This window comes from Oncorhynchus keta, chromosome 11 (genome assembly GCF_023373465.1).
Source record: "Oncorhynchus keta strain PuntledgeMale-10-30-2019 chromosome 11, Oket_V2, whole genome shotgun sequence".
NCBI lineage: Eukaryota > Metazoa > Chordata > Actinopteri > Salmoniformes > Salmonidae > Oncorhynchus > Oncorhynchus keta.
This window is the reverse complement of record NC_068431.1, coordinates 38,409,202-38,433,421: the sequence shown is the minus strand read 5'-3', so window position 1 is coordinate 38,433,421 and position 24,220 is coordinate 38,409,202. Positions and strand designations below refer to the sequence as shown.

At 42.6% G+C, this 24,220-nt stretch overlaps 1 protein-coding gene and 1 long non-coding RNA gene across 3 annotated transcripts in view; both read left to right on the top strand.

Moving 5' to 3' along the window:
- Positions 1–24,220, top strand: part of LOC118390775 (cell adhesion molecule DSCAML1-like) — a 162,122-nt gene that overhangs the window by 49,366 nt on the left and 88,536 nt on the right. The window lies entirely within an intron of this gene.
- The window catches only part of LOC127906177 (uncharacterized), a 5,321-nt gene continuing 4,861 nt past the window's right edge, over positions 23,761–24,220 (top strand). The window contains exon 1 of the long non-coding RNA XR_008060555.1: positions 23,761–23,825. This is a non-coding gene — a long non-coding RNA (uncharacterized LOC127906177). The remainder of the gene's footprint in view (positions 23,826–24,220) is intronic.

Sequence of the window (24,220 nt, the reverse complement as noted above, 5' to 3'; positions counted from 1 at the left end):
GTCTATATTAAGAGGTTTGACAAGTCACTAGAGTAAGAGGTCTGACAAGTCACTATAGTAAGAGATCTGACAAGTCACTAGAGTAAGAGGTCTGACAAGTCACTATAGTAAGAGGTCTGACAAATCACTATAGTAAGAGGTCTGTCAAGTCACTATAGTAAGAGGTCTGACAAGTTACTATAGTAAGAGGTTTGACAAGTCACTAGAGTAAGAGGTCTGACAAGTCACTATAGTAAGAGGTTTGACAAGTCACTATGATGAGAGGTCTGACAAGTCACTATAGTAAGAGGTTTGACAAGTCACTATAGTAAGAGGTCTGACAAGTCTCTATAGTAAGAGGTTTGACAAGTCTCTATAGTAAGAGGTTTGACAAGTCACTAGATTAAGAGGTCTGACAAGTCACTATAGTAAGAGGTCTGACAAGTCACTATAGTAAGAGGTCTGTCAAGTCACTATAGTAAGAGGTTTGACAAGTCACTATGATGAGAGGTCTGACAAGTCACTATAGTAAAAGGTCTGACAAGTCACTATAGTAAGAGGTCTGACAAGTCACTATAGTAAGAGGTCTGGCAAGTCACTATAGTAAGAGGTCTGGCAAGTCACTATAGTAAGAGGTCTGACAAGTTACTATAGTAAGAGGTTTGACAAGTCACTAGAGTAAGAGGTCTGACAAGTCTCTATATTAAGAGGTTTGATAAGTCACTATAGTAAGAGCTCTGGCAAGTCACTATAGTAAGAGGTCTGACAAGTCACTATAGTAAGAGGTCTGACAAGTTACTATAGTAAGAGGTCTGACAAGTCTCTATATTAAGAGGTTTGACAAGTCACTATAGTAAGAGGTCTGGCAAGTCACTATAGTAAGAGGTCTGACAAGTCACTATAGTAAGAGGTCTGACAAGTCACTAGAGTAAGAGGTCTGACAAGTCTCTATAGTAAGCGGTCTGACAAGTCACTATAGTAAGAGGTCTGACAAGTTACTATAGTAAGAGGTTTGACAAGTCACTAGAGTAAGAGGTCTGACAAGTCTATATTAAGAGGTTTGACAAGTCACTAGAGTAAGAGGTCTGATAAGTCACTATAGTAAGAGGTCTGACATATAGTAAGAGGTTTGACAAGTCACTAGAGTAAGAGGTCTGACAAGTCTATATTAAGAGGTTTGACAAGTCACTAGAGTAAGAGGTCTGATAAGTCACTATAGTAAGAGGTCTGACATATAGTAAGAGGTTTGACAAGTCACTAGAGTAAGAGGTCTGACAAGTCTATATTAAGAGGTTTGACAAGTCACTAGAGTAAGAGGTCTGACAAGTCACTAGAGTAAGAGGTCTGACAAGTCACTAGAGTAAGAGGTCTGACAAGTCTATATTAAGAGGTTTGACAAGTCACTAGAGTAAGAGGTCTGACAAGTCACTAGAGTAAGAGGTCTGACAAGTCTCTATAGTAAGCGGTCTGACAAGTCACTATAGTAAGAGGTCTGACAAGTCACTATAGTAAGAGGTTTGACAAGTCACTAGAGTAAGAGGTCTGACAAGTCTATATTAAGAGGTTTGACAAGTCACTAGAGTAAGAGGTCTGACAAGTCACTATAGTAAGAGGTCTGACAAGTCACTAGAGTAAGAGGTCTGACAAGTCACTAGAGTAAGAGGTCTGACAAGTCTATATTAAGAGGTTTGACAAGTCACTAGAGTAAGAGGTCTGACAAGTCACTAGAGTAAGAGGTCTGACAAGTCACTATAGTAAGAGGTCTGACAAGTCACTAGAGTAAGAGGTCTGACAAGTCACTATGATGAGAGGTCTGACAAGTCACTATGATGAGAGGTCTGACAAGTCACTATAGTAAGAGGTCTGACAAGTCTCTATAGTAAGAGGTTTGACAAGTCTCTATAGTAAGAGGTTTGACAAGTCACTAGATTAAGAGGTCTGACAAGTCACTATAGTAAGAGGTCTGACAAGTCACTATAGTAAGAGGTCTGTCAAGTCACTATAGTAAGAGGTTTGACAAGTCACTATGATGAGAGGTCTGACAAGTCACTATAGTAAGAGGTCTGACAAGTCACTATAGTGAGAGGTTTGACAAGTCACTATGATGAGAGGTCTGATAAGTCACTGTAGTAAGAGGTTTGACAAGTCACTATAATAAGAGGTCTGGCAAGTCACTACAATAAGAGGTCTGACAAGTCTCTATAGTAAGAGGTCTGACAAGTCACTATAGTAAGAGAGGTCTGGCAAGTTTCTATAGTAAGAGGTCTGTCAAGTCACTATACTAAGAGTTCTGTCAAGTCACTATAGCGAGAGAGGTCTGGCAAGACACTATAGCGAGAGAGGTCTGGCATTAGTCTATAGATCAAGACTCAGTGAGGATAGATGATGCCCTGCTATGGTCTATAGGGTGTTAGGGTTTATAAGGGTTAGGCTTCTTTGGGTTAAGAAATAGGATTTGAGTTAAGAGGGTTTTCTTCTTTCTCCCCCTCTCCTCTCTTCTTTTGTTTAGGCTAGCTAAAGAGGGATTAGCCCAGGGAGATTACAGCAGACTCTGCTAAGAAATCGTGTTAGAGGAAACGCTTATTTACTAACCAGCTCGTGGCTCAGGAGATAGTCTTCATCCATTCTCCTCCCCACTCTCTCCTTCTCTCCTTCTTAGACCTCCTCCTCCTCGTCTCAGCCTCATCCCGTTCTCATAGTAAAAGAAAGTGATTTTCTATCTAATCGTGTCATCTTCTCTTTGTCTTAATCAGGGGCTAGACAGATATTCCACATAATATATCCCACCGTACATATACTAGAGTATACAGTACACACAATAGAAACCCGCCCAGGGATTGCGGTTGAAAATTAGCTGGCTGACTAAAACCGTCACTTTTACTGAAAAGTTGATCTATGTGCACTGTCCCTGTACAAATAGAAATAAACTCAAACTCTAAATGTTGATGTACCGTACAGTACAATGCATTCTGAGCGATTACATCTAACTATACAATGAGACAAGGGTATGAACCGAGTTCAAACAAGGCAAGGAACCCAGTGAAACAAGGCAGGGAACCCATCCAGTAAAGCAAGACATGGAACCAGATGTCCAGGAATGACCAAAGACATCTCGACCCATCTGAATTGAGGCAAGGAATGCAGATGTCCAGGAATGACCAAAGACATCTAGACCCATCTGAATTGAGGCAAGGAATGCAGATGTCCAGGAATGACCAAAGACATCTAGACCCATCTGAATTGAGGCAGGGAATGCAGATGTCCAGGGATGACCAAAGACATCTAGACCCATCTGAATTGAGGCAAGTGAATGCAGATGTCCAGGGATGACCAAAGACATTTAGACCCATCTGAATTGAGGCAGGGAATGCAGATGTCCAGGAATGACCAAAGACATCTAGACCCATCTGAATTGAGGCAGGGAATGCAGATGTCCAGGAATGACCAAAGACATCATTGGGTATGAATCCAGATCACTGGTGGTCAGCCAAGTGCCATGTTTCTAAAAGACCACTCAATCAGCAGTATTGATTTCCCTGTCCAGGCAGTCTATTAGTTGTTCAAACCTACATAGAGGCCATGTCAACATGGCAGCTAGGTGATTGATGTGAGTGGGTGGGAAGGGAGGACAGAGGACAAGTACATGAGAGATCACACAGGAGGAGGGAATACATTTCAGATGATTTGTGTACTTGTTTGATAGTTTACTGCATTGTTAGAAAACATAGGCATTTTGCTGCACCTGATAAACTGTGTACACGACCAATAAACTTTGATTTGATTTGTGTGCACATTGTGTAATTTTGTGGTTTGTGTGTGGTTCATAAAGCAGTGTGTGCGTGCATGTGTGTGTGTGTGTGTGTGTTTGTGTGTGTGTGTGTTGTGGAGCAGCAGGTAGCCTAGCGGGAAGAGCTTTGGGCCAGTAGCTGTCAGTACACACACACACACACACACACACACACACAACACTGCTTTACGAACCCCACACAAACTGACAGCTCTTATCCAGAGCGACATATAGGAGGAATTAGAGTTAAATGTCTTGCTCAAGGGCACATCAACCATCCTTTTGGTTACTGGCCCAAAGCTCTTCCCGCTAGGCTACCTAGCGCGTGTGTGTGTGTGTGTGTGTGTGTGTGTGTGTGTGTGTGTGTGTGTGTGTGTGTGTGTGTGTGTGTGTGTGTGTGTGTGTGTGTGTGTGTGTGTGTGTGTGTGTGTGTGTGTGTGTGTAAGCGGGTGAATAATTTAAGGTGTCTGAGGTGTGTGTGTGTGTTCTCTTTAACCCCAAACCACAGACAAGACAGCTCTCAATAATTCAGGGTAAGAAGATATGATTACAAAGCAGCTGGTAGCCAGGCCCCTCAGTGATCCTTGATCAGTGAACACTCCCACTCTCTAACCTCACATGCAGTCAAATAAAATGAAATGTTATTGGTATATGCACCAAATACAACAGGTGTAGACTTTGCCTTGAAATGCTTACTTACGAGCCCATTCCCAACAATGCAGAGTTAAAAAGTAGGAAATATATTTGCTGAATAATTATTTTAACACAATGAAAACAATAACGAGGCTATATACAAAGAGTACCAGTTCTGAGTCACTGTGAAGGGGTACGAGGTAGTTGAGGTCATTGAGGTGATACAGTATCATATAGGTAGGGGTAAAAGTGACTTGGCAGTCAGGATATATAATTAACAGAGTAGCAACAGCTTATGTGAAGAGTGTGTGAGTGTGTGTGTGGTTTCAATATGCATGTGTGTGTGTAGAGTCTAGTGAGTGTGCATATATCCATCAATCAATCAAATGTATTTATAAAGCCATTTTTACATCAGCCGATGTCACAAAGTGCTTTACAGAAACCCAGCCTAAAACAGCAAGCAATGCAGATGTAGAAGCACGATGGCTAGGAAAAACTCCCTAGATGGGCAGGAACCTAACCTCTTCTGGCTGTGACGGGTTGAGATTTTAACAGTACATGGCCAAAATATTTAAACGTTCATAGATGACCAGCATGGGCAAATAATAATAATGATCAGAGTGGTTGTTGAGGGTTCAGCGGGTAAGCACCTCAGGAGTAAATGTCAATTGGCTTTTCATAGCCGAGCATTCAGAGTTAGAGACAGCAGGTGCGGTAGAGAGAGAGAGTCGAAAACAGCAGGTCCGGAATAAGGTAGCACGTCCGGTGAACAGGTCAGGGTTCCATAGCCGCAGGCAGAACAGTTGAAACTGGAGCAGCAGCACGACCAGCTGGACTAGGGACAGCAAGGAGTCATCATACCAGGTAGTCCTGAGGCATGGTCCTGGGGCTCAGGTCCTCCGGGAGGGAGAGGGAGAGGGAGAGAATTAGAGGGAGCATACTTAAATTCACACAGGACACCGGATAAGACAGGAGAATTACTCCAGACATAACAGTCTGACCCTAGCCCCCCCGACACAAACGATTGCAGCATAAATACTATAGTGAAAAAACATGTATAAATAATAAAGTGGTCAATGTAAATAGTAGGGTGGCCATTTGATGAACTGTTCAGCAGTTTAATGGCTTGGGGGTAGAAGCTGTTCAGGTTCCTTTTGGTCCCAGACTTGGTGCTCCGGTACTGCTTGATGTGCGATAGCAGAAAGAATAGTCTATGACTTGGGTGGCTGGAGTCTTTGACCATTTCTTAGGTCCTTCCTCTGACACCGCCTGGTAGAGAGGTCCTGGATGGCAGGGAGTTCGGCCCCAGTGAGGTACTGGGCCATACACACTACCCTCTGCAAGCGTATTGCGGTCGGATGCCGAGTATTTGCATACAAAGAGGTGATGTAGCTGTATAACATTTTGAGGATCTGAGACCCATTCCAAATCTTTTCAGCCTCCTGAGGGGGAAGAGGCGTTGTCGTGCCCTCTTCACAACTGTCTTGGTGTGTTTGGACCATGATAGGTCCTTAGTGATGTCGTCACCGAGGAACTTGAAGCTCTCGACCCATTACACTAAAGCCCTGTGAATGTCAAAGGGTGTGTGTTCGGGCCTATCAGGCCTACCACCGTCGCTTCGTCGGTAAATTTAATGATGGAGTTGTGCACGGCCACTCAGTCGTGAGTGAACAGGGAGCACAGGAGGAGACTGAGCACGCACCCCTGAGGGGCCCCCGTGTTGAGGGTTGGTGTAGCAGATGTGTTGTTGCTTACTCTCACCACCTTGTGTGGCACGTCAGTAAGTCCAGGTTCCAGTTGCAGAGGGAAGTGTTCAGTCCCAGGGTCCTTAGCTTAGTGATGAGCTTGGAGGGTACTATGGTGTTGAACGCTGAACTGTAGTCAATAAACAGCATTCTCACGAAGATATTCCTTTTGTCCAGGTAGAAAAGGGCAGTGTAGAGTGCAATAGAGATTGTGTCACCTGTGGATTTGTTGGGGAGGTATGCAAATTAGAGTGGGTCTAGGGTTTCTGGGAGGATGGTGTTGATGTGAGCCATGACCAGCCTTTCAAAGCATTTCATGGTTTAAGATGTGTGTGCTATGGGGCGGTACTCATTTAGACAGGTTACCTTCGTGTTCTTAGACACAGGGACTATGGTGGTGTGCTGGAAACATGTAGGTAGTACAGACTGGGTCAGAGAGAGGTTGAAAATGCCAGTGAAGACAATTGGCCACCGGTCAGCGCATGCTCTGAGAATGCGTCCTGGTTATCCGTCTATGAATGTTAACCTATTTAAAGGTCTCACTCACCTCGGCCACAGAGAGTGTGATTAGACAGCCGTCTGGGAAAGCTGGTACTCTGACGAATAGTTCAGTCTTGCTTACCTTGCGTCACTGGGCAGCTCTCGGCTGGGTTTTTCTTTGTAATCTGTGATAGTTTGCAAGCCCTGCCACATCCGACGAGTATCAGAGCCAGTGTAGTAGGATTCGATCTTAGTCCTGTATTGATGCTTTGCCTGTTTGATGATTCGTCGGAGGATGTAGCGGGATTTCCTTGATTTTTTGTATGTCACCTTTATTTAACCAGGTAGGCTAGTTGAGAACAAGTTCTGATTTACAACTGTGACTTGGCCAAGATAAAGCAAGGCAGTGCGACAAAAACAACTACACAGAGTTACACATTGGATAAACAAACGTACAGTCAATAACACAATAGAAAAATGTGTATAGAGTGTGTGCAAATGAAGTAAGGAGGTAAGGCAATAAATAGGCCAATAGTGGCGAAGTAATTACAATTTGTGAATTTACACTGGAGTGATATATGTGCAGATGATGATGTGCAAGTAGAAATACTGCTGTGCAAAAGAGCAAAAAAAGCTAATAAAAACAATAGGGGGATGAGGTACAGTAGGTAGTTGGATGGGCCATTTACAGACTGGCTGTGTACAACTGCAGCGATCAGTAAGCTGCTCTGACAGCTGATGCTTAAAGTTAGTGAGGGATATATAAGTCTCCAACTTCAGTGATTTTTGCAATTGGTTCCAGTCATTGGCAGCAGAAAACTGGAAGGAAAGATGGTCAAAGGAGGTGTTGGCTTTGGGGGTGACCAGTGAAATATACCTGCTGGAGCGCGTGCTACGGGTGGGTGTTGCTATGGTGACCAGTGAGCTGAGATAAGGCAGAGCTTTTCCTAGCAAAGACTTATAGATGACCTGGAGCCAGTGGGTTTGGTGATGAATATGTAGCGAGGACCAGCCAACGAGAGCATACAGATCGCAGTGGTGGGTAGTATATGGGGCTTTGGTGACAAAACGGATGGCACTGTGATAGACTGCATCCAATTTGCTGAGTAGAGTGTTGGAGGCTATTTTGTAAATGACATTGCCGAAATCAAGGATCGGTAGGATAGTCAGTTTTACGAGGGTATGTTTGGCAGCATGAGTGAAGGAGGCTTTGTTGCGAAATAGGAAGCCGATTCTAGATTTATCTTTGGATTGGAAATGCTTAATGTGAGTCTGTAAGGAGAGTTTACAGTCTAGCCAGACACCTAGGTATTTATAGTTGTCAGAACCGTTCAGAGTTGTGATGCTAGTCAGCCGGGAGGGTGCAGGCAGCGATCAATTGAAGAGCATGCATTTAGTTTTACTAGCATTTAAGAGCAGTTGAAGGCCACGGAAGGAGTGTTGTATGGCGTTGAAGCTCGTTTGATGGTTTGTTAACAGTGTCCAAAGAAGAGCCAGATGAATACAGAATGGTGTCGGCTGCGTAGAGGTGGATCAAAGAATGCCCCGCAGCAAGAGTGACATCATTGATATATACACAGAAAAGAGTCGGCCCGAGAATTGAACCATGTGGCACCCCCATAGAGACTGCTAGTGTTCCGGACAACAGGCTCACCGATTGACATACTGAACTCTATCTGAAAAGTAGTTTGTGAACCAGGCAGAGCAGTCATTAGGGAAAACCAAGGCTGTTGAGTCTGCCAATAAGAACACGGTGATTGACAGAGTCGAAAGCCTTGGCCAGATCGATGAAGACGGCTGCACAGTACTGCCTTTTATCGATGGCAGTTATGATATTGCTTAGGACCTTGAGCGTAGTTGAGGTGCAACTGTGACCAGCTCGGAAAACCAGATTGCATAGCGGAGAATGTACGGTCGGATTCGAAATGGTCTGTGATCTATTTGTTCACTTGGCTTTCGAATACTTTAGAAAGGCAGGGCAGGATAGTTTGGGTCTAGAGTGTCTCCCCCTTTGAAGAGGGGGATGACTGTAGCCGCTTTCCAATCTTTAGGAATATCAGGCGATACGAAAGTGAGGTTGAACAGTCTAGTAATAGGGGTTGCAACAATGGCGGCGGATAATTTTAGGAAGAGAAGGTCCAGATTGTATAGTCCAGCTGATTTGTAGAGATCCAGATTTTGCATCTCTTTTAGAACATCAGCTGTCTGGATTTGGGTGAAGGAGAATGGGGCGAGGGGCTTGGGCCAGTTGCTGTGGGGGGTGCAGAGCTGTTGGCCGGGGTTGGGGTAGCCAGTTGGAAAGCATGGCCAGCCGTAGAGAAGTGCTTATTGAAATTCTCGATTATCGTGGATTTATCAGTGGTGACAGTGTTTCCTAGTCTCAATGCAGCGGGCAACTGGGAGGATGTACTCTTATTCTCCATGGACTTTACAGTGTCCCAAAACGTTTTGGAATTAGTGCTGCAGGATGCAAATTTCTGTTTGAAAAAGCTAGCCTTTGCTAACTGACTGTGTATATTGGTTCCTGACTTCCCTGAAAGTTGTATATAACGGGGACTATTCGATGCTAGTGCTGTACGCCACAGGGTGTTTTTGTGCTGGTCAAGGGCAGTCAAGTCTGGAGTGAACCAAAGGCTATATCTGTTCTTAGTTCTACATTTTTTAAATGGGGCATGCTTATTTAAGATGGTGAGGAAAGCACATTTAAAGAACAACCAGGCATCCTCTTCTGATGGGATGAGGTCAATATCCTTCCAGGATACCCGGGCCAGGTCAATTAGAAAGGCCTGCTCGCAGAAGTGTTTTAGGGAGCGTTTAACAGTGATGAGGGGTGGTCGTTTGACCGCGGACACATAACGGACACAGGCAATGAGGCAGTGATTGCTGAGATTGTGGTTGAAAACATCAGAGGTGTATTTAGAGGGCAAGTTGGTCAGGATGATAACTATAAGGGTACCCATGTTTACGGATTTGGGGTTGTACCTGGTAGGTTCCTTGATAATTTGTGTGAGATTGAGGGCATCTAGTTTAGATTGTAGGACGGCCGGGGTGTTAAGCATATTCCAATTTAGGTCACCTAGCGGTACGAACTCTGACGATAGATGGGGGGCAATCAATTCACATATGTTGTCCAGGGCACAGCTGGGAGCTGAGGGGGATCTATAACAAGTGGCAACAGTGGGGGACTTATTTCTGGAGAGATGGATCTTTTAAAAGTAGAAGCTCAAACTGTTTGGGCATAGATCTGGATAGTATGACAGAACTGCAGGCTATCTCTAGAGTAGATTGCAATTCCACCCCCTTTAGCAGTTCTGTCTTGGCGAAAGATGTTAAAATTGGGGATGGAAATTTCAGAATTTTTGGTGGCCTTCCTTAGCCAGTATTCAGACAAGGCTAGGACATCGGGGTTGTCTAAAGTGTGCTAAAGCAGTGAATAAAGCAAACTTAGGGAGGAGGCTTCTGGTTTTAACATGCATGAACCCAAGGCTTTTACGGTTGCAGAAGTCAACAAATGAGAGCGCCTGGGGGAATTGGAGTGTTGCTGGGGGCTGCAGGGCCTGGGTTAATCTCTACATCACCAGAGGAACAAAGGAGGAGTAAGATGAGGGTACGGTTAAAGGCTGTAAGAACTGGTCGTCTAGTTCATTGGGAACAGTGCAGATTTCTGGCCGTGGTAGGATAGATTCAGGACAGTGTACAGACAAGGGTATGGTAGGGTTCGAGTACAGTGGAGGTAAATCTAGGCATTGAGTGACAATGGGAGAGGTTGCATCTTTGGAGGCGCCAGTTAAGCTAGGTGCGGTCTCTGAAACTCCCTCACGACGCCAGGACAGCGGAGTCAATCACCACCTTCCGGAGACACCTGAAACCCCACCTCTTCAAGGAATACCTAGGATAGGGTAAGTAAGGGTAAGTAATCCTTCTCACCCCCTTCTCCCCCCCAACAAGATTTAGATGCAAGTGGCTGTTCCACTGGTTGTCATAAGGTGTATGCACCAATTTGTAAGTCGCTCTGGATAAGAGCGTCTGCTAAATGACTTAAATGTAAATGTAAATGTAAATTAATGTGTGGGGGGTGGGACAAAGGGGGCTATCTGAGGCATGTTGAGGAGGACTAAGGGCTCCGCAGTAAAATAAAACATTGGGAGCTGCCCTAAACAGTATACAAGGCATAGTGGCGGCAGGTAGCCTAGTGGTTAGAGTGTTGGACTAGTAACCGAAAGGTTGCAAGATCGAATCCCCGAGCTGACAAGGTAAAAAATCTGTTGTTCTGCCCCTGAACAAGGCAGTTAACCCACTGTTCCTAGGCCGTCATTGAAAATAAGAATTTGTTCTTAACTGACTTGCCTGGTTAAATAAAGGTCAAATAAAAAAATATTGACATTAGGGAGAGGCATAAAGCAATCACAGGTGTTGATTGGGAGAACTAAGACAACAACAGGTAAGACAACAACGGGTAACAGCGCTGATGTAGTGGGGAAAAAAGCATTCCGATATGCTCAGGGCTGATATCGCGCTATGCAGACTGGCAGGTATTATGCGGGCTACAGCGGCTGGTGTCCGGGCTAAAGGTAAAGACCGCTAGCAGTGGTTAACAATGACTAAATAGCTAGTAGCTAATTAGCTGGCTAGCTGCTGATGGAGGTTCCAGGTCTAAAAGGTCTAAAAAATAGCAGATCTGTACCACATTGGGTGAGACGGGTTGCAGGAAGGTATATTTAATTTGAAAAATGGAAAAAAAGAGATTGAAATATAATGAAATGTATAGGGAAAAAAATGAAAAAGACTGAATATTTACATGGGACAAAAACAAACAGGTCTTACTGCTCCCCCATCTTGGAATTGGTAGTCCTGTTTGGTAGTCCTGTTCGGTAGTCCTGTTTGAGTTTTTGCTTGTAAGCAGAGTTATGGTCAGATTTAACAAATGGAGGACAAGTGAGAGCTGTGTTTGTGTCTCTGTGTGTGGAGTAAATGTGATCTAGAGTTTTTTTCCTCTGGTTGCACAGGTGACATGCTGGTAAAAAATGAGGTTTCAGATTTCAGTTTCCCTGCATTAAAATCCCCTGCCACTAGGAGCGCTGCCTCTGGATGAGCATTTTATTGTTTGCTTATGGCCCTATACAGCTCATTGAGTGCTGTCTTAGTGCCAGCATCGGTTTGTGGTGGTCAAAAGACAGCTACAAAAAATACAGATGGAAACGCTTGGTGAATAGTCTGCAGCTTATCATGAGGTATTCCAACTCAGGCGAGCAAAACCTCGAGACTTCCTTAATATTAGAGATTGTACACCAGCTGTTATTAATAAAGATACACACATCTTATGTTATCGGACTCTGCCGTTCTGTTCTGCTGATGCATAGAATAAACAGCTGGATGTACACTGAGTGTACAGAACATTAGGAACACCTTTATGCACACATGACTGTAAGTCGCTTTGGATAAAAGCGTCAGCTAAATGGCATATATTATTATTATTACCTTTCCATGACAGACTGACCAGGTGAATCCAGGTAAAAGCTATGATTGCTTATTAATGTCAACTATTAAATCCACTTCAATCAGTGTAGATGAAGGGGAGGATTTTAAGCCTTGAAACAATTGAGACAGGGATTGTGTATGTATGTATGCTTTGAACGGGGTATGGTAGTAGGTGCCAGGCGCAACTGTTTGAGTGTGTCATGAACTGCAACGCTTCTGGGTTTTTCACGCTCAACAGTTTCCCGTGTGTATCAAGAATGGTCCACCACCCAAAGGACATCCAGCCAACTTGACACAACTTTGGGAAGCATTGGAGTCAACATGGGCCAGCATCCCTGTGGAACGCTTTGGGCACCTTGTAGAGTCCTTGCCCCGAGGAATTGAGGCTGTTCTGAGGGCAAAAGGGGGTGCACCTCAATATTAGGTGTTCATAATATTTTGTACACTACGTGTACAGTGCATTTGGGGAAGTATTCAGATGTCAAGGATGATCCATGGAAACAGGATGCACCTGAGCTCAATTTCGAGTCTCATAGCAAAGGGTCTGAATACTTATGTAAATAAGGTATTTCTGTTTTTTATTTGTAATAAATTTGCAAGACTTTCTAAAAAACAGTTTTTGCTTTGTCATTATGGGGTATTGTGTGTAGATTGCTCTGTCGGTGTGTGCTCTGTCGGTGTGTGCTCTGTCGGTGTGTGCTCTGTCGGTGTGTGCTCTGTCGGTGTGTACTCTGTCGGTGTGTGCTCTGTCGGTGTGTGCTCTGTCAGTGTGTGCTCTGTCGGTGTGTACTCTGTCGGTGTGTGCTCTGTCGGTGTGTGCTCTGTCGGTGTGTGCTCTGTCGGTGTGTACTCTGTCGGTGTGTGCTCTGTCGGTGTGTGCTCTGTCGGTGTGTGCTCTGTCGGTGTGTGCTCTGTCGGTGTGTGCTCTGTCGGTGTGTGCTCTGTCGGTGTGTGCTCTGTCGGTGTGTGCTCTGTCGGTGTGTGCTCTGTCGGTGTGTGCTCTGTCGGTGTGTGCTCTGTCGGTGTGTACTCTGTCGGTGTGTGCTCTGTCGGTGTGTGCTCTGTCGGTGTGTGCTCTGTCGGTGTGTGCTCTGTCGGTGTGTGCTCTGTCGGTGTGTGCTCTGTCGGTGTGTGCTCTGTCGGTGTGTACTCTGTCGGTGTGTACTCTGTCGGTGTGTACTCTGTCGGTGTGTGCTTTGTCGGTGTGTGCTCTGTCGGTGTGTGCTCTGTCGGTGTGTACTCTGTCGGTGTGTGCTCTGTGGTGCATTTGAGGTCTGTCTCTGGCCAATGAGTGCCTCGCAGTCTCTATCCATGCAGTCTCTGTCGACTTACTTTGTTTGTGTGAGGTATAGAGAGAGAAGGAGAGGTAGAAAGAGAGATTGAGTGAGATATGTCCCTCTTGGCTGGGTTGTGACACTCCTCTGCCACCAGAGCTCTAATAGGGATGGACCAGTCAGCTCACTCAGTGCAGCTAATGCAGCATACTGCCCCAGGCCAGTGACTAGGCCAGGGCACAGCACAACACACACACACACACACACACACACACACACACACACACACACACACACACACACACACACACACACACACACACACACACACACACACACACACACACACACACACACACACACACACACACACACACACACACACACACACACACACACACACGCACACACACACACACACACACACACACACACACACCATGTGGCCGTCTCGCTCCCTCCCTCTAAATCAAAACAAGGAGGAGGGGGCAATGGTCAGTGACTGTGGGATGTACAGTTTCAGTTTACTGTGTGTGTGTGTATGTGTGTGTGTGTGTGTGTGTGTGTGTGTGTGTGTGTGTGTGTGTGTGTGTGTGTGTGTGTGTGTGTGTGTGTGTGTGTGTGTGTGTGTGTGTGTGTGTGTGTGTTGTGGAGCAGCAGGTAGCCTAGCGGGAAGAGCTTTGGGCCAGTAACCAAAAGGATGGTTTGAATCCCCGAGCCGACTAGGTTAAAGCTCTGTCGATGTGCCCTTGGGCAAGGCACTTAACTCTAATTCCTCCTATATTGTCGCTCTGGATAAGAGCTTCTGCTAAATTACTAAAATGTAAAGTGTTGTCAACTGTTGTTGCTCGTGTGTGTGTGCTCTCTCCAGGGACTCACATTAGCACTGCCTTCCCAGATGTTACCAGGCACTTGAAACACACATCATGAATTATGTAGCCCTGTTTCCACGTCTCTCCCTCTGATATTTATAGGTCTGCTTTATATATCTATCCTCTTTGTCTGTTACTAGGTGTTTATAAGGTCCCTGTAGTCTTTGAAGGGGTGTCCTATAGCCATTTTATCTGTGTCTATAGTTGTCTGCAATGACACTGTGACCCTTGATTATTTTTCTGTACAGTCATTTTTCATGTGCCCCTGATTAGGTATTTATACAGTATTTATGTAGGATCTTAATTTGATCACCCTGTTGCATGAGAACATTTTAAACTTGAAGTATATTTGAGGTTTAAAAAGGCTTCTGAAGTTTGTAATTTCCGTTTTGAATTTTCAGACTTAATTTTCCCTCCATAAACATTTATCAACCCCTAATTTATTATAATCAACATAATAATTTCTTGTTGCTGCAGGATTATTTTCCTGCTTTAGCAAACTGACTCAAATTAAGATCCATCATCTGTAAGGCAGTGCATATGTCATTGGCCTGTAGTTTCTACAGTATAGATACAGTGGGGAGAACAAGTATGATACACTGCCGATTTTACAGGTTTTCCTACTTACAAAGCATGTAGAGGTCTGTAATTTTTATCATATGTACACTTCAACTGTGACAGACGGAATTTAAAAATCCAGAAAATCACATTGTATGATTTTTAAGTAATACATTTTAATTTTATTGCATGACATAAGTATTTGATACATCAGAAAAGCAGAACTTAATATTTGGTACAGAAACCTTTGTTTGCAATTACAGAGATCATACGTTTCCTGTAGTTCTTGACCAGGTTTGCACACACTGCAGCAGGGATTTTGGCCCACTCCTCCATACAGACCTTCTCCAGATCCTTCAGGTTTCGGGGCTGTCGCTGGGCAATATGGACTTTCAGCTCCCTCCAAAGATTTTCTATTGGGTTCAGGTCTGGAGACTAGCTAGACCACTTCAGGACCTTGAGATGCTTCTTACGGAGCCACTCCTTAGTTGCCCTGGCTGTGTGTTTTGGGTCGTTGTCATGCTGGAAGACCCAGCCACGACCCATCTTCAATGCTCTTACTGAGGGAAGGAGGTTGTTGGCCAAGATCTCGCGATACATGGCCCCATCCATCCTCCCCTCAATACGGTGCAGTCGTCCTGTCCCCTTTGCAGAAAAGCATCCCCAAAGAATGATGTTTCCACCTCCATGCATCACAGTTGGAATGGTGTTCTTGGGGTTGTACTCATCCTTCTTCTTCCTCCAAACACGGCGAGTGGAGTTTAGACCAAAAAGGTCTATTTTTGTCTCATCGGACCACATGACCTTCTCCCATTCCTCCTCTGGATCATCCAGATGGTCATTGGCAAACTTCAGACGGGCCTGGACATGCGCTGGCTTGAGCAGGGGGACCTTGCGTGCGCTGCAGGATTTTAATCCATGACGGCAAAGTGTGTTACTAATGGTTTTCTTTGAGACTGTGTTCCAAGCTCTCTTCAGGTCATTGACCAGGTCCTGCAGTGTAGTTCTGGGCTGATCCCTCACCTTCTTCATGATCATTGATGCCCCACGAGGTGAGATCTTGCATGGAGCCCCAGACCGAGGGTGATTGACCATCATCTTGAACTTCTTCCATTTTCTAATAATTGCGCCAACAGTTGTTGCCTTCTCACCAAGCTGCTTGCCTATTGTCCTGTAGCCCATCCCAGCCTTGTGCAGGTCTACAATTCTATCCCTGATGTCCTTACACAGCGCTCTGGTCTTGGCCATTGTGGAGAGGTTGGAGTCTGTTTGATTGAGTGTGTGGACAGGTGTCTTTTATACAGGTAACGAGTTCAAACAGGTGCAGTTAATACAGGTAATGAGTGGAGAACAGGAGGGTTTCTTAAAGAAAAACTAACAGGTCTATGAGAGACGGAATTCTTACTGGTTGGTAGGTGATCAAATACTTATGTCATGCAATAAAATGAAAATTAATTACTTAAAAATCATACAATGTGATTTTCTGGTTTATTGTTTTAGATTCCGCCTGTCACAGTTGAAGTGTACCTATGATAAAAATTACAGACCTCTACATGCTTTATAAGTAGGAAAACCTGCAAAATCAGCAGTGTATCAAATACTTGTTCTCCCCACTGTATAGTGGTTTATGGGGATGTTGTGTCCTTTTTTATTTATTTAGCTTTTATTTAACTAGGCAAGTTCTAATGTTTTCCTGTACAATGGCCTATCAGTCTCTGTGTGGGGTCGCTGACCCCTCCCCCCTATTTAAAGTCACACTGGGTAAATTGGGACAGAGCAGCCAGTGGAGCAGAAGAGACGTGTTCCCAATGTAGTGGAAACAACTGGACTGTACCCTCTCCCTCTGTCTTGTACCCATCTATCTATCTCCCTCATTCTCTCCTCCTCCCCCTCTCTCTGTCTCCTCCTCCACGTATAGACTGTTACCCCCTCTCTCTCCCCATCCTCCTCCTCCTCATTGCTCATTGTAAATGTTAGTAGAGTTAAAGAATAGAGTCTGGGGGGTTGTCTGGAGGTCATAGTTTCATCAACAAACAGACCAGAGGAGAGGAGAGGAGAGGAGAGGAGAGGAGAGGAGGAGAGGAGAGGAGAGGAGAGGAGAGGAGAGGAGGAGGAAAAGAAGGAAGGATGATTGAGGGATGAGGTAAGCGGTCAGGATTAGTTAGGGGAGAGGGCTGTAGTTAGAACGAGACGGTGAAGCATAGCTTTTTAATGAAAATATGACAAACGCTCATGTCTTTTTCTCTCTTTCCAACCCCCAGCCCTTACTGCCCACCATAGATCGGCAGAGGGAGAGAGAGAGAGAGATTCAGATATCCCTCACTCATTCTGTAGATATGACTGATAGTGAAGGTTTCTGCGTTAATCCTGACATGACTGAACTGTGTGGTCATGCTAACAAAGAGCCTTTTGTGTGCTAGATGGAAAGGGGCGGGGCTAACACAGCAGGATTAGTTATAACACATCGCTGTTGCCAATAAAGCTACTTTGAATGTGAATTGAGAGGAGTGAAGAGGGCACCATTGATAAATTGTGCATTAGTGGAGGGGGTGGGGGGTGGGAGGTGTATATATTTAATTGGCTGACACCTGCTACTACTTCAGCCTTTTAATGCACCAGGAGAAAGGGGGGAGTGGAGAAAGTGAGAAAGAGGGAGGGAGTGTTGTGGGGTCTAATTTTGAATTCAGACACAGCACCTATTCTATTCCATTCATGGGTTAGTATAGCTTTGTGGATATGTTAACAATATGATTGGAGCACACTACAATGTGGCTGAGCTGTTATCTACTCCATCCTTGGCTCAGCTCTTCCCCTATTCTCTTCCCAGTCATCTTTCTCTATGATTCACTCTTTGTTGATTCACTCTCTATTGTAGTGATTCTCTGTCCATGGTGCTGATTCAGTAGGTTGATTCACTTTCTATTGGAGTGATTCTCTGTCCATGGTGCTGATTCAGTAGGTTGATTCACTTTCTATTGGAGTGATTTTCTGTCCGTGGTGCTGATTCAGTCAGTTGATTCACTCTTTACTATAGTAAGGGAATACCCCCCTGTATTGGACAAAAATGAATGGCATGTCATTGGCATCGGACAAACCATATACACATTGGCCAATACCACCCAATTCGGCGTTGATTCATCCAAAGTGTATTGCAAATGCCATATGGTAATTGCCAGTTGTAACACTTTAAAAATTCAACAGGGGGCAAATGCGCTCCACCGGGGTTTTTCATATTGGATATGTAACCCAAATTAATGTCCAAAAGTAAAATTTTGAAAAAATGAACTTTTTTTTCAAAAACTTATCACCCCTTAAAAAGTGCTTTCTGGACCGTTTTTCGAAATTCTTTCGATTTTTTGTCAATTACACATGTGTAAGAACTGTATGAATATACTTTTGTCCAATTTTATTATCATCATTTTTTTAATTTTTTTTTTATATGCGCATAAGGAATATGTTTTGTCCAATTCCAATATGATTTCATAGGAAGTCAAAAGTCAAAAGTCAAAAATGTCAAAATTTTGTAAAAAACTTCACACACCCATAAAAAAGTGCTTTCTGGACCGTTTTTCGAAATTCTTTCGATTTTTTGTCAATTACACATGTGTAAGAACTGTATGAATATACTTTTGTCCAATTTTATTATCATAATTTTTTTTTTTTTTTTTACATGCGCATAAGGAATATGTTTTGTCCAATTCCAATATGATTTCATAGGAAGTCAAAAGTCAAAAGTCAAAAATGTCAAAATTTTGTAAAAAACTTCACACACCCATAAAAAAGTGCTTTCTGGACCGTTTTTCGAAATTCTTTCGATTTTTTGTCAATTACACATGTGTAAGAACTGTATGAATATACTTTTGTCCAATTTTATTATCATAATTTTTTTAAAAAAATTTATATGCGCATAAGGAATATGTTTTGTCCAATTCCAATATGATTTCATAGGAAGTCAAAAGTCAAAAGTCAAAAATGTCAAAATTTTGTAAAAAACTTCACACACCCTTAAAAAAGTGCTTTCTGGACCGTTTTTTGAAATTCTTTCAATTTTTTTGTCAATTACACATGTGTAAGAACTGTATGAATATACTTTTGTCCAATTTTATTATCATATTTTTTTATATATTTTTTTTTAATTGTGCATAAGGATTTTTTTTTGTGGGCCAAATGACGTAAGAAATTTGACATGCTCAAAATCCTGCAGAAATGCAAAATTGACTGGCCTGATGAACTCGGGATGGCCGGGCAGTGATAGTTGTTCCTTTCCATCACTCGTTGTGTTGACTTCATCATGTCCATTTTGTGATGTTTTTTCACTATATAATCATATTGCAAGTGCACGTGCATTTGCAATATGTTTCAATGTGCATTTACCATATGAAATTTGACCTTGCTCAAAAATGCAAAATTGACTGGTCTGATGAACACAGGATGGCCGAGCAGTGATAGTTGTACATTTCCATCACTCGTTGTGTTGATTTCATCATCTCCGTTAGGTGATGTTTTTACACTATAGAATCATATTGCAAATGCACGTGCATTGTTGTGCAACTGGTAACCCAAAAATAAAAATATGGTTGTAAATGCATTTACCGGTCATTCTGATATTAATGCTCGCTATGGGAACACAGGATGGCCGGGCAGTGATAGTTGTACATTTCCATCACTCGTTGTGTTGATTTCATCATGTCCATTAGGTGATGTTTTTACACTATAGAATCATATTGCAAGTGCGCGCGCATTTGCAATATGTTTCAATGTGCATTTACCATATGAAATTTGACATGCTCAAAAATGCAAAATTGACTGGTCTGATGGACACAGGATGGCCGAGCAGTGATAGTTGTACATTTCCATCACTCGTTGTGTTGATTTCATCATGTCCATTAGGTGATGTTTTTCACTATAGAATCATATTGCAAGTGCACGCGCATTTGCAATATGTTTCAATGTGCATTTACCATATGAAATTTGACATGCTCAAAAATGCAAAATTGACTGGTCTGATGAACACAGGATGGCTGAGCAGTGATAGTTGTACATTTCCATCACCTGTTGTGTTGATTTCATCATGTCCATTTGTTTATGTTTTCTCACTTTTGCAAAGTCACTGTGCATTTGCAATATGGTTCAATGGGCAGGTACCATCACGAATTTGTCATGCTATAAAATCCTGCAGGAATGTGAAATTGACTGGTCTGATGAACACAGGATGGCCGAGCAGTGATAGTTGTACATTTCCATCACTTGTTGTGTTGATTTCATCATGTCCATTAGGTGATGTTTTTCACTATAGAATCATATTGCAAATGCACGTGCATTGTTGTGCAACTGGTAACCCAAAAATTAAAATATGGTTGTAAATGCATTTACCGGTCATTCTGATATTAATGCTCGCTATGGGAACACAGGATGGCCGGGCAGTGATAGTTGTACATTTCCATCACTCGTTGTGTTGATTTCATCATGTCCATTAGGTGATGTTTTTACACTATAGAATCATATTGCAAGTGCGCGCGCATTTGCAATATGTTTCAATGTGCATTTACCATATGAAATTTGACATGCTCAAAAATGCAAAATTGACTGGTATGATGGACACAGGATGGCCGAGCAGTGATAGTTGTACATTTCCATCACTCGTTGTGTTGATTTCATCATGTCCATTAGGTGATGTTTTTACACTATAGAATCATATTGCAAGTGCGCGCGCATTTGCAATATGTTTCAATGTGCATTTACCATATGAAATTTGACATGCTCAAAAATGCAAAATTGACTGGTCTGATGGACACAGGATGGCCGAGCAGTGATAGTTGTACATTTCCATCACTCGTTGTGTTGATTTCATCATGTCCATTTTGTGATGTTTTTTCACTATATAATCATATTGCAAGTGCACGTGCATTTGCAATATGTTTCAATGTGCATTTACCATATGAAATTTGACCTTGCTCAAAAATGCAAAATTGACTGGTCTGATGAACACAGGATGGCCGAGCAGTGATAGTTGTACATTTCCATCACTCGTTGTGTTGATTTCATCATCTCCGTTAGGTGATGTTTTTACACTATAGAATCATATTGCAAATGCACGTGCATTGTTGTGCAACTGGTAACCCAAAAATAAAAATATGGTTGTAAATGCATTTACCGGTCATTCTGATATTAATGCTCGCTATGGGAACACAGGATGGCCGGGCAGTGATAGTTGTACATTTCCATCACTCGTTGTGTTGATTTCATCATGTCCATTAGGTGATGTTTTTCACTATAGAATCATATTGCAAGTGCACGCGCATTTGCAATATGTTTCAATGTGCATTTACCATATGAAATTTGACATGCTCAAAAATGCAAAATTGACTGGTCTGATGAACACAGGATGGCTGAGCAGTGATAGTTGTACATTTCCATCACCTGTTGTGTTGATTTCATCATGTCCATTTGTTTATGTTTTCTCACTTTTGCAAAGTCACTGTGCATTTGCAATATGGTTCAATGGGCAGGTACCATCACGAATTTGTCATGCTATAAAAATCCTGCAGGAATGTGAAATTGACTGGTCTGATGAACACAGGATGGCCGAGCAGTGATAGTTGTACATTTCCATCACTTGTTGTGTTGATTTCATCATGTCCATTAGGTGATGTTTTTCACTATAGAATCATATTGCAAATGCACGTGCATTGTTGTGCAACTGGTAACCCAAAAATTAAAATATGGTTGTAAATGCATTTACCGGGACTCCTATTATCCATGCCCGCTATGGGAGTACCCTACTACGGCCCTCTATCTATGGGGGCAGTCCTGAGTGCTTTATGGACTGTTTAAAATATTCTGATGGATACGCATGTTGTGCAACTGGTGATTGAAAATAGGCACCTGGTAACCCAAAAATGAAAATATGGTTGTGAATGCATTTACCGGTCATTCTGATATTAATGCCCGCTATGGGAACACAGGATGGCCGAGCAGTGATAGTTGTACATTTCCATCACTCGTTGTGTTGATTTCATCATGTCCATTAGGTGATGTTTTTACACTATAGAATCATATTGCAAGTGCGCGCGCATTTGCAATATGTTTCAATGTGCATTTACCATATGAAATTTGAAATGCTCAAAAATGCAAAATTGACTGGTCTGATGGACACAGGATGGCCGAGCAGTGATAGTTGTACATTTCCATCACTCGTTGTGTTGATTTCATCATGTCCATTAGGTGATGTTTTTACACTATAGAATCATATTGCAAGTGCGCGCATTTGCAATATGTTTCAATGTGCATTTACCATATGAAATTTGAAATGCTCAAAAATGCAAAATTGACTGGTATGATGGACACAGGATGGCCGAGCAGTGATAGTTGTACATTTCCATCACTCGTTGTGTTGATTTCATCATGTCCATTAGGTGATGTTTTACACTATAGAATCATATTGCAAGTGCGCGCATTTTGCAATATGTTTCAATGTGCATTTACCATATGAAATTTGACATGCTCAAAAATGCAAAATTGACTGGTCTGATGGACACAGGATGGCCGAGCAGTGATAGTTGTACATTTCCATCACTCGTTGTGTTGATTTCATCATGTCCATTAGGTGATGTTTTTCACTATAGAATCATATTGCAAGTGCGCGCATTTTGCAATATGTTTCAATGTGCATTTACCATATGAAATTTGACATGCTCAAAAATGCAAAATTGACTGGTCTGATGGACACAGGATGGCTGAGCAGTGATAGTTGTACATTTCCATCACTCGTTGTGTTGATTTCATCATGTCCATTTGTTTATGTTTTCTCACTTTTGCAAAGTCACTGTGCATTTGCAATATGGTTCAATGGGCAGGTACCATCACGAATTTGTCATGCTATAAAAATCCTGCAGGAATGTGAAATTGACTGGTCTGATGAACACAGGATGGCCGAGCAGTGATAGTTGTACATTTCCATCACTTGTTGTGTTGATTTCATCATGTCCATTAGGTGATGTTTTTCACTATAGAATCATATTGCAAATGCACGTGCATTGTTGTGCAACTGGTAACCCAAAAATTAAAATATGGTTGTAAATGCATTTACCGGTCATTCTGATATTAATGCTCGCTATGGGAACACAGGATGGCCGGGCAGTGATAGTTGTACATTTCCATCACTCGTTGTGTTGATTTCATCATGTCCATTAGGTGATGTTTTTACACTATAGAATCATATTGCAAGTGCGCGCATTTGCAATATGTTTCAATGTGCATTTACCATATGAAATTTGACATGCTCAAAAATGCAAAATTGACTGGTATGATGGACACAGGATGGCCGAGCAGTGATAGTTGTACATTTCCATCACTCGTTGTGTTGATTTCATCATGTCCATTAGGTGATGTTTTTACACTATAGAATCATATTGCAAGTGCGCGCGCATTTGCAATATGTTTCAATGTGCATTACCATATGAAATTTGACATGCTCAAAAATGCAAAATTGACTGGTCTGATGGACACAGGATGGCCGAGCAGTGATAGTTGTACATTTCCATCACTCGTTGTGTTGATTTCATCATGTCCATTAGGTGATGTTTTTCACTATAGAATCATATTGCAAGTGCGCGCGCATTTTGCAATATGTTTCAATGTGCATTACCATATGAAATTTGACATGCTCAAAATGCAAAATTGACTGGTCTGATGGACACAGGATGGCCGAGCAGTGATAGTTGTACATTTCCATCACTCGTTGTGTTGATTTCATCATGTCCATTAGGTGATGTTTTACACTATAGAATCATATTGCAAGTGCGCGCGCATTTGCAATATGTTTCAATGTGCATTTACCATATGAAATTTGACATGCTCAAAAATGCAAAATTGACTGGTCTGATGAACACAGGATGGCTGAGCAGTGATAGTTGTACATTTCCATCACTCGTTGTGTTGATTTCATCATGTCCATTTTGTTTATGTTTTCTCACTTTTGCAAAGTCACTGTGCATTTGCAATATGGTTCAATGGGCAGGTACCATCACGAATTTGTCATGCTATAAAATCCTGCAGGAATGTGAAATTGACTGGCCCGATGAACTCAGGATAGCTGGGCAGTGATTCTGGTTCATCTCCATGGCTCGTTAGGGTTGATTTCAGAATGTCACTTTTGGTGATGGTCCCTCTCCCGTTTAAACATATTGCTAATGTACAAAAGTCAACTAGCAAGTCAGTGTCCATCAGTCAATTAGATGTCATTTTGACACCAAACTGATACCAATTGACACCAAACCCTTTTTCCAACTCATTTAGAAGCCAACTATCATATATGTCAGAGCAGGCCCATAATTCACAGCGCCTTTAGTTTAAAACATAATAAAACGTAAAACACATAGTTACGTTCTAGCTGCGAGTCAGGTCAGACATTAT